This window comes from Pollicipes pollicipes, unplaced genomic scaffold, assembly GCF_011947565.3.
Source record: "Pollicipes pollicipes isolate AB1234 unplaced genomic scaffold, Ppol_2.1 Scaffold_3087;HRSCAF=3621_pilon_pilon_pilon, whole genome shotgun sequence".
NCBI lineage: Eukaryota > Metazoa > Arthropoda > Thecostraca > Pollicipedomorpha > Pollicipedidae > Pollicipes > Pollicipes pollicipes.
In genome coordinates, this window is record NW_023596225.1 from 16661898 (window position 1) to 16672692 (window position 10795).

Sequence of the window (10795 nt, forward strand, 5' to 3'; positions counted from 1 at the left end):
GCGGGCATAGTTTATTGCGCGCTGTAAAACACCATCGCATGCTTTCGATCTATTAAGTTTCATGTGTCTCCAGCGAGTTTTTGCATTGTTAACATTTATTCCTGCGCATTAATGCGTGACATAAATTTCATAAAGGAGGGGCACTTATCCCCACATATCTATCTCGCAGCATCGGCATCTGTAACCCTGCATTTTCTCGGGAACCACTACATGAATACGCTCCTGCTGCCATGCGCCGGCAAATGCAAGGCTGTTTGCGGGAATATCTATAACTCTGCCGCAATAAGCTATTCCGTGCGGCGTAGAGGAAACTAGCAAGCTTTTACCTATGCGGCGCACATTTGGCAGCGCAACCGGGTACGAAAACAACACAAGAGACCAATGTCCGCCGCCGGCACGCACGGATGCAAAAAACCGCACACGCGCTGGTGCCGATACTGTATGCGGTAGGGTGGGCGCTGCGAACCTGGGTTTAAGGTCGTTTCTAACAAGGAGCATTCTTCTGGGCGACAGCAATACGGCATAAAGGTTTGTGTCCGTTGACAACCCTCTTTGTGTGAGATTCTACGGCATTCATGGAGAACGAGTGCTTTTGAAAAGGCTTTGTTGGGCCCAGCCAGGATTTGTAATGGCGGACTGGCCAGCGAGCTATTGGTAGCATTCTGCAACATACATGTAAGGTGAGGTGGAAAATGGACAGAGGGACGAATTGTGATGCTCAGTGCCCCTTTCTGTAATATGCGTAGTCATGTTTACCAGAAAACTGCTCTGTTTTTCGGTGGGACAATAGTGGCGCAGGGGTTTCCAGTCTTGGGAGATGTACTATCGTGACTTATCTCCCGATATAGATAGGAAGCAGGTGGTTTCCTGTAAATAGTTTCATTCTATATTTTTACCTGTCGGTAATATCTTATATTGTTGTCCCCAAGAACCTTACTGTAGATGAGGAGGTGCAGTGTTGGTGTTCAAAGATGTGGACATCCAGGCTGTTGAGCCTCCTTATGCTTTTGTAATGTTACCCTGATATCTTGGAAAGCATCAACTCATGGTAATGGCAATGATAGTGGTTTATCAATGATGCCAAACACTCATCCTATATGTCTCATTCTTACTGCCAGTGGTGGGATGTACAGTAATGTTCCAGTCAGCAACCCATTGTAGGTTTTGACAAGATCTCATTGAGTAGAGATTGGCAAACTTCACTGTTGGGGAATTTGTAACAACATTTTGGCCAAAATGACGAGTTGAAACTATGAAGGGGCATCATGGTGTATTCCTATGATACATAAACACTGGCTAGATCACAGAAAATGGCCAAATCAGAGAGTAAATTATATATTCAGCAGCAGTTAAGTTTAGCAAAATTTGCTCTAAACAGATATTTTTTCTATCCTATTTGGGGTAGGATTCTGTCTGCCCCAGATGTTGTTTTGGGATGTTAGTCATGGTACATGAACTGGATACCATAAACCAGTTGATATGCTGGGTGTTCAAAAATGCAATGATGAGTCAGTTCCATCAAGAAAACATTTTTTAGCACAAGATGGAACAATGCACAGAAAACCTTGGGTCTGGGCCTGGCAGATGCCATGGCACCCCCACTTTTGAGAATGCTCAACATTAACCTTATGGATACACAGCATTGGGTTTTGTTTTAGCTAGAAATAAGTTCAGAGGGCCGAGCAGGAAAATGACCGAATGTATCCCCTCAACTGAAAAATTGTTTTTCTGCCAATGATTGGCCTTGAAACAAGGAACAGGGCTGGTGCCCTCCCTCCCAACAGAAAAGGGAAACCAACATCCCTGCATGTACAGGAGGTGCTTTAAAAATTGGTTTTGGCACCAACAGCTTCAGAGATGGTGCTCCAGCTTACAGGCTTTAATTCCTAATGTTTTGACTATTGAGCATTAGCCTTCAAAAAAGCCTCTCTATGGATTCTGTCCCTGTTTCTGTGTCAGCTGTGGCACTGTCATGGTAACAAAAGTGCTACTTCTTTGCACATGTGCGCTGTAATGCCTGAACTTTGCTCAAAGTTTCACAACTATTGCAGTGTTATGATACCCCCTGTGGTACAACTCCTTCATTGCATTGGGATAGGATTCAAGTTGTGCCACCACATAATCATGCTCATATTATAGATAGCCTCCATTTACATTCTGGCTGATCACTGGCTGAAAATAGAAAGGGATTTTCATCCCTTGAGCATGCATTGCATTCTCCTCCATTCAGTTGTTGATGCTTTCTCATATTGGTTATGTAGTGTGCTATCACAATCATATGTTTGATACCAGGACTGGTGTAATCCAATTTGGTTTTGTGTGTTATGTTCTCTTTTTTATTCATTTTGTGCCAGGGAATATAAGGGCTGTTGGAAATGTCTAGCTGGGGAGAGCACTAGGTAGAAATTTAGTCTTCAGTGGAATAAACTCCATGTTGGTTCACTAATTTATAAGCTATGAATAGTTTCATTTCAATAATGGATGAAGTAAATGTGGACAAGTCAGCCCTTGGAAGTTTTATGGCCAGTCTTGAGTTCCAGGCTTAATATAAAAAGTAGATAGTTTGACAATGGCCTTATGTCTGCACATTTGTCATTGGAGGGGATGCATACTGTTCTTGAATGAATGTGTACCCCAGAAACAAACCCATATTTATCTTGGTGCTTCGTGGTCTGTTTTCAGATGTCCTCAAACGCTGGCACAGGTGCTGGCTCCAGTGCAAATGAGTCAAATGGAAGTCAAAGCAGCCAACAGACAGAGACCAAGAATGATGAGAAACATAACAAAACACTCACTCCTAAGGCATCTAAGTCACTTAGCACAAGTGCCAAGCGGTTATGTGCTGCATGATGATAGTTACTGTTACATTTATCTTTGGTTTATGCCCTGATCAATAAGCTATTTGATTGATTTGTTAGTCCATGAAGATTTCTATGAAATGACATTGTCGGGCCTAATTCATAGCAGTTTTACAGCTGTATTCACTGTTTCATAAGTAATGACAGGTTATTCTTTGGAAGGACTTCTTGATGACAAGTCTGTAGAAAAAATATTTGATGGAAAGCTAGCAGACTGGCAGACATCACATAGATAGGCCATCCCCAATCTGGCACGATGGGCTGGGGTTTAGCTGGGAGTACTGTCCAAAAGCACATTGCTTGCTTTGCTTCCACCACATTGCTTCCACCACATGACCTGCAGTGATTTGTTTTCCTTTTTATACAACATCAAGGTCCAGAAGGCATTGGCAAAGGCCATACAACAGCTTCCTCCACACTGCATTGACATGTTGTCCCTGTGTCAGTTTTAGGATCCAAAAGGCATTGGCAGGAGATTACAGTACCTCCCCCCCCCCCACTGCATGACATGTTGTCCCGTGTCAGTTTTTAGGATCCAAAAGGCATTGGCAGAGATCTACAGTACCTCCCCCCCCCCCCCCACTGCATGACATGTTGTCCCCTGTGTCAGTTATCAGGATCCAAAAGGCATGGACAGAGATCAACCACCTCCCTCCCACTGCACTGATGTTCCCCCATTGTCGGTTCATCAGGATCCAGAAGGAGTTGGCGGAAATCACGCTGGACCCGCCGCCAAACTGCAGTGCCGGTCCAAAGGGCGACAACCTGTACGAGTGGGTGTCGACCATCCTCGGCCCGCCGGGCTCGTCTACGAGGGCGGCGTGTTCTTCCTGGATATCCACTTCTCCTCGGAGTACCCCTTCAAGCCGCCCAAGGTAAGAACTGTGGCAGGAGGAGTCCGCGTTCATCGCCGTGATGTGTGGCTCACAGAAAGCATATGAGGGCACTTTGAAGACTTTGAGGAAAATTGGCTATTGAAAGCATCCAGCTGGATGACGTTTATTCTGTATTTCTTGATCTACATATCATGATTCATCCAGCCAGGCAAAAATTATAGAACCACCTTTATAATTGTGTTCTTGCATTTCAGTATGTTCGCAGTGGGATGCTGAACACAATGGCGAGCTCCACCATGCATGTTTAACTAGTGATGTATGATGCATTGCAGCTCTTTCATGGTAGATAAGTATCACTTTGCTATGGTATGTAATTTCGTGCTTATTGCTCCCACTCATCTAGGATGTGAGGATGGGGTCAAGTGTCGACCTTTTTTTGCAAAAGCAAAGGAGCAGGTTCTTACTACATAATTTTGACACACTTCTGACTGCATACCTACACCCCACATAACACATCACACATTGCAGTAGTGTTGAGAGTCAGCATGTCATTGTGAATGGTCGCGGTTGCAGGTGACTTTTAAGACAAGAATCTACCACTGCAACATCAACAGCCAGGGTGTGATCTGCCTGGACATCCTGAAGGACAACTGGTCGCCAGCACTGACCATCTCCAAGGTGCTCCTCTCCATCTGCTCCCTGCTGACCGACTGCAATCCAGGTATGCTGCTGGGATCTCTATGAGCTTGCCTGCGGCATCGCGCCTCGTGTAAGCGCGGTGGTGACCGGTGCTGACGTCGCCAGCAGCAGCGCCATTCGCCGCCGCTCGCTGGCGCGCCATCGGCACCATGTGGGCGGTGCGTCCAGGCGTGGTCCTCGTCTCTGGCGACGCGCCGTGTCCTCAAGAGTGGTGACCCTCCGCGTGCCTGGACCGGGGCCGTCGGCTCCGCCCGTGCACCTGGGACTGGGGTCTGCACGGCCGGTTTCTGGCGGACCGTGTGTGGCCCCGTGTGACGTGACCGTAAAGCCCCTCCCCCCCCCCCCTCCCGCATTCCCACGGCGCACAGGTGCGCGCAGTAGCAAGGCGGTGCTCGGAATTTGTTAATAGGGCGACTTCTGGGATCATGTGCACGCAGACGAGGACAGAAACCGTCACCGATTGGTTTCCTCAGATGAGGCGCTTCGATCTATCCGTACCTGCCGCTTGGCTCTGTCACCGGCAGAGCACGGGTCATACACGTCTCTCAGTCAGCACAACGCCCAGTTGGCATGCTGGTCGTACGGTGGCTGATTTGTGTGTCCGGGTATCGTGTGGCGCTCCGCGCTAAGGTTAGGCCTGCTCAGGAAGTTATGGCATATGCTCATTAAAGTTACTTATGTGCTCGCATCCGTGGTATCGATATCGGACGATCTCGCCATTAAACGGCGTGCCGTGCGAGATGGCCGGCGTTCGTCAGCGGCGACGTCTCCATGTCGCAGCTGGAGCGTGCGAATGAGGACGGCTCGCTCCGTTGGCTGGGAGCCTGGTGCTGGACGGTGCGGCAGGGGCAAGCACTCCCCGGTGTCGGGTCACGTGGAGCACGTCTGACGGCAGGGCGCGTGCAATCATTGGCTCAGTCTCTGTCCCCCTCCCCCTCTGTCGGTTATGGAGCGACTGGCGTGGCGACATTTGAGAGGTGCGCGCGGCGTTGGTGTCGTTCATATGACGCACACCTCTGCCATTACATATCCGTGTGTTGGGTGGCGTGCGTCCGCACTTATGCCGCATTCCCTGAATGAAAAAAACATATAACACGTAGTGTGCCCATCGCGTTACGTAAGGTAGGCTGACGTGTGATGTGGAATTAGTTGTTGTTAGGAAGGCCGTGAACGGGATCTGTCCGGTTTTGAGCACCAGAGCCAGCCATTGCGTCTCAGTTGGGCACCAGGTGGGCATGTGGTCCGGGATTGCGGCTGAGTGTTAACCGTAAGCGCATGGACTCGCGGTAAGCAGACAGTTGGCTACTCATCCTCAAGTGTCATTACCTTTTCCAAGTTAGGGGCATGGGGGGCAGGGCGTCGTGGGATCTGGTAGCATGTTTGTGTCGTGCAATACGCCCCTCGAGCAATATTGTTGAAAGCAGAGTTGTCCCTGAGCTGGTGGTCACTGACAACGGGTGAATGCTCCACGCATTCCGGTCTTACGTAAGCCGCCAAGTGCATTTGTGAGGAACATTATGCATTTACATAAGGCGGTAGTAGTAGCATTATTCCCCGCAGAATAATCAGGAGAATGGAGAGATTGGTCGATTGATATTTCGGCTACATGTATTTATCGAAACGAATATCGGTAGTCATCAGTAGTATCAGCTACTCATCCTCAAGTGCCGTTACTTGTTCCGATTTTATTTCGGCTGCATGCCTTTATCGAAACGAATATCAGTAGTATATCAGTAATATCAGCTACTCAATTGAGTTAGCTTTTGTCGTCATGCATAGCTTGTGCTCACTGCCCTTGCTCAAGGCATGTAGTGGGCATGTACTCAAAATATAAATCCATCTATCTCTCCATTCTCCTCGTTGTTCTGCAAGGAATAAGGCTATTACCACTGTCGTTTATGTGCATTCTGATCTTATCAATCCGGCGCGCTACATGGATCAACGTTTGGGTGGACCTCCACTCCACTATTAGATACGATGTTGTGATATCGTACGTATTTTTACATACCTATAGGGGCTCATCGTTGCGATACTATCACATATGACAATTGGCTTGTGTCGCCATCCGCTACTTGTGCTCACAGCCCTTGCTCGAGCTCTGCGAAAGGTGTGGACTTATTTGGTATTGTCAAGGGGAGCGGGCCTGTTGTCCCCTAAAACATTTGGGATCAGTTGTTGCACATGTAAGACACCTTTTTCATTGTCAGGAGACCGATCCTTTTCGGCAATTGCCTGAGTAAGCTACAAGCAAGTTACAGCAACGCCTGCGACGGCACGCATATCTCGGGATCGCGTTGTTGTCAGTGATATGTAGACATTTTGTAGAGCCAGCATCACGCGGCCCATGCAGCTAGTAAGGCGCCGAGACCAGTAAGGCCAGTAATGCTCTGGTTGAAACGGCAGGGATGATAGCAGCCGTCAAAGTTATCAGTTGTCACCATGCAGATGATCCGGAAGCCAAAGTGATAAAGCCAGACCGCTATCAGAGTGCATACAAGTTGGTCTGATCCATGTTTCGACAAGGACATATTTGAGCAGTGTTTCGTACACAGAAGTTGACATATGTCGCGTCCCCGTGCGCTGATACACAGAAGCCATCGCCAGTGCTGGGGGCTTGGGTTATCTGCCTGGTCACACCTGACACTGTATTCGACGAAGGGGACGGATAGTTCTCAATCACCCTTTTGGTGCCGTTGGCCAAATGTCGCAGTGAGCGGGACCTGAGGCCTGTTGTTTTGATGACCGAATCTCTTCCGGCGGAGGCCCCAGCATGTTGCGTTCGGAACTGGTTTCGGAGAGAGCGGCACTTGCCGCCCTCGCGGTCTGCAGCTGGCGCGCCCATGGTCTGCACAGGGTTGAGATCGCGTGGCGACGTGAAGACGGCGCGTTCGCGTGCATCGCGCAATCAATTTCACGCCTTTGTGGGCTCTGGCCGCGGAGATCTGACAGCGAACGTTGAGAACGCCCCATCACGGGCGGATGCGGGCGGCACGCATGGACCCGCACGGCTGCTTAAACGATCGCCCCCAGTCTGCCACTTGATGTCGGAGTCGCACCGCTGCGTCGCCGAGCGTCGCCATCGCAGCCCGGCTTCGGCTCCATGCCGTGTAGCCGGTCGCAGTTTGCCAATTTGCTAGTCCATGCTAGTTGAAGGGGAACGCCGTGTTTTTGGCGAGCGTTTCAAAATGTATGAAGTGCGCATACGATACAACAGCTCGCACAGGAAGGACGCAACAGCTTTTCTATATGACCGCGCAGTCGAAGCGCCTGAAAGCTTCAATTACTTCCGCACTATGGCGTAAGGATTGCGCTGATTGATGCCGGATACGGCATGATGTGACCAGTGGCTGCATTATTGCCGACAACGGAATGATGCGACCAGTGGCTGCAAACATCAGACTCCAGAAAGCGGGACGGCCAGACCGGGTCGCTTAAGTCGAGCATCATCTCACCGTGCAGATCAGACGCGCTCAGCCGGCGGGCTCGCTCGTAACAATGAGAGCAACGTTTGCAATGACATGTGTTGCAAGCATCCTCCCCCGTATCTTGCAATGACCACACCGTCCGTCCCTGTTTCCTTTGCGCGGTATTAGGAGACGCGTGCAATGTGGGCTGATGTCAGTCAGTATTCAGTGGACGTGACGTGTCAGCTCTGTTTGGTGTTTTACACAGCTTTGGTCGCTATGTGTCGCGAGCGATGCAAAGCACACTACTTGCGCCGGCCGGCTGTAGGAGCGCGCCGCCGAGCTTAGTTAAGTTTGCAGCTATTGCTATAGTTTTCTGTCAAATACACCTTCGATTTTTCTCCAGGCGCTAAGTCTTCGGGTGGAACATTTCCACAACTAACCATGAGCGTGTATCGTAGCACAAGGCTATGTGGCCTCGCCCCGCGCTGTTAGCCAGCGTCGACCCATCACACGAGTGCACACTGCGACCCTCGCGCTCGGCGCCGCCGTCCCAGTGTCGACCGGGCAACGGGCGGAAGTGCGGCCATCATGCGGCGGCCGCTCACGCGAGGCGCTCGGCATGCCACCAGCCCGCCGCCGGCCGGGCTGCAGGGAGGCGCGGCGCCGGCACGGACGCCAGCGCCGCTTCCGCCCGGCCAGCCGGCCGGCCGGCGCGCCGCAGGAGGATCGGGTCCGGCTGTGCGCACCGGGTCTGGAGATCCCCACGGGCCGATGGAGCACAGCTCATTAAAGCGCTGGACGCTGCGCGCTCCCATGCGCGGTGTGGATTCCGCGTTTCAGTCGTGTGCCGTTGTAATGTGTGATATAGATCTCGTGTCACATTGGCCTGAGTTCTGTGATGGTTAATGGTCAGTTATCGGCAGGGGTAGCCGTCGTTTATCTGTCACGTCGTCCGTGTCAGTTAATCGCACTTGATACCCGTGTGTGCATTGCGCCTCGTCACCAGTCTTCATCGACGTCCGCTCCGTGCCCGTTCTGTTTCCGTTGACCCTCACCCGGGGACGGCCAAGTCCTAATGGGACTGGATCTATGGGACAGGGCTGGGATTGAACCAATGGAACAGGACTGGGATTGGATCGCAGTACGCGCTGACTGCAGAAGAACACGGTCGCCGAATGTGCGGGGCACGGGCGGCGGTCACCCGACGGCACGAAGCTGGTGCTAACTTCAAGGGCGTACACACTCTGCCCTCGTCCAAATGTCTTGGGCACGGGCGTGCTTTGAGCACAGCTTTGCGCTGACCCAAAGCACAAGATCTCCGACTCGACGCTGCGTTTATCTTTGTTCGGAAGAGGTTGTGTGACCTCGCCCGGCCCCCCTCGCGGCAGCTGACCCCGTCGCCCTTGTGCCGGCAGCCGACCCTCTGGTGGGCAGCATCGCGACGCAGTATCTACAGAACCGCGAGGAGCACGACCGCGTGGCGCGCCAGTGGACGCAGCGCTACGCCACGTGATCCCACGGCGCCGTAGCCGTTGTCCGCGCCGGCCGCCGGCGGCGCTCGGACCCCGGGCCGGGGCGCGCCGGCCGCCCGGCCGGCCGCGAGCGCCCGTAGACGACGGTCGAGTCGGGACTGGGGTGTGCAGGATCAAAATCGTGGACTGAGTGAAAAGACACGGACCGTGGTGTAGCGTTTTTTTCTTTTTTTCGTGGGCGCGTGGCGCGGTTTTTCCCGCCGGCGCGACCGTGTAATCGGGGAGGTGTCGGCGCGGCCACTGAGGCTCCCGGCCGGGCTGCGCCGTGCTCTCTGACCCGCGGAACGCATCCTCTGGTCCCGGAATGGTGTGGCTGGAAGGTGCGCGCGGCGCTATTGTTTTGAGCACCGCGCTAGGCTGTTCATTATCCTGTGTTGAAATCTTGCCTCTGATGCCCTTCAGTTGAACCCTGTGTCGCTGCTGTTGTCAGCGGCATTTGAGGTGCTGCCAGTGCGCAACGGCTGACGCTCGTGTCTGTGCCCGTCTCACTCCAGAAGTTATCGTCTGGAAGAGACTGGTATGCTCCTCCGTTTCGCGTACCATGTCGGCCGCGTGCAACGCCAGACGTGGTGCCGCGTGTTCGCGCGCTGTGGCGGCCGCGTCGGCGCGATCGTGCGCTCGCCCGCCCCGTTCAGCTCGGGAGGCTTCGGCGCCGCGTGCCGGCCGAGCCAGCCGCAACATCAGTGTCTGCCGGCCGCGCGTGCATCGTGTCTGCGCGTCCCCAGGACACTCCCGCGCGACGGTCGCGCTCCGGGCCGCGGGCCGGCGCGTCCCGCCTGTGTCAGCCGGTGTCAGGCGGCCGTGTTCGTGATTGTCAGGTCTCGAGGGCAACTGCCGCTTCGCCTGGCAGGAATGTAGTGACGAGCAGCCCGTGTGCAACTGTGCAGCCCTTTTCGCGCGCGCGTGTGGAGATGGAGAGAATGTGCGTGTGTGTGGCTTAAAAGCCAAGCGCTAGGTCCCGTCTGGGAGCTCTGCCTTGCTGCTATTGTATGCGACCGCTGAGCCCCGCGGGACGTACTGTGTGTACAGGTGTAGCATGCTTCCACATCTCATTCCGTAACATATGCTGTTTTCAGATGGAAGTCCCGCCCGACGCGGCGAGGAGAAATAAATTGAAACCCGATCAAGCGTTGAGTTGTGCGGTCCTTACGCCTGGACATGTCATCACTGAGCCTCTCGCTGATGGTTCAGTCTGTGGGCCGCCCGGGACCTGGCGTCGCTCGGTCGCCGCACCGGCCGTGTGCCCGCGTGCGCCCCAGGCGGTCAGTGACTTCGCGGAGCGGTCGGATTGCGAGACTGGATTTGTTGACAGCCTGGCTCAGGAGCGGTCCCGGTGTCAACACCGAGGTGACACGCGGGCTCTGGTGGACCCTGCCACGGGTTGGGCGGCGCTGGTGGCGTGGTGACATGCGGGCCCCGGTGGACCCTGCCACGGACTGGGCGGCGCTGGTGGCGGGGTGACA

General features: G+C 53.2%; 1 pseudogene; it reads left to right on the forward strand.

The window, feature by feature from the left end:
* The first annotated feature begins 489 nt into the window (after nt 1–489).
* Nucleotides 490–10460, forward strand: LOC119090396 (ubiquitin-conjugating enzyme E2-24 kDa-like; annotated as a pseudogene).
* The last annotated feature ends 335 nt before the right edge of the window (nt 10461–10795 follow it).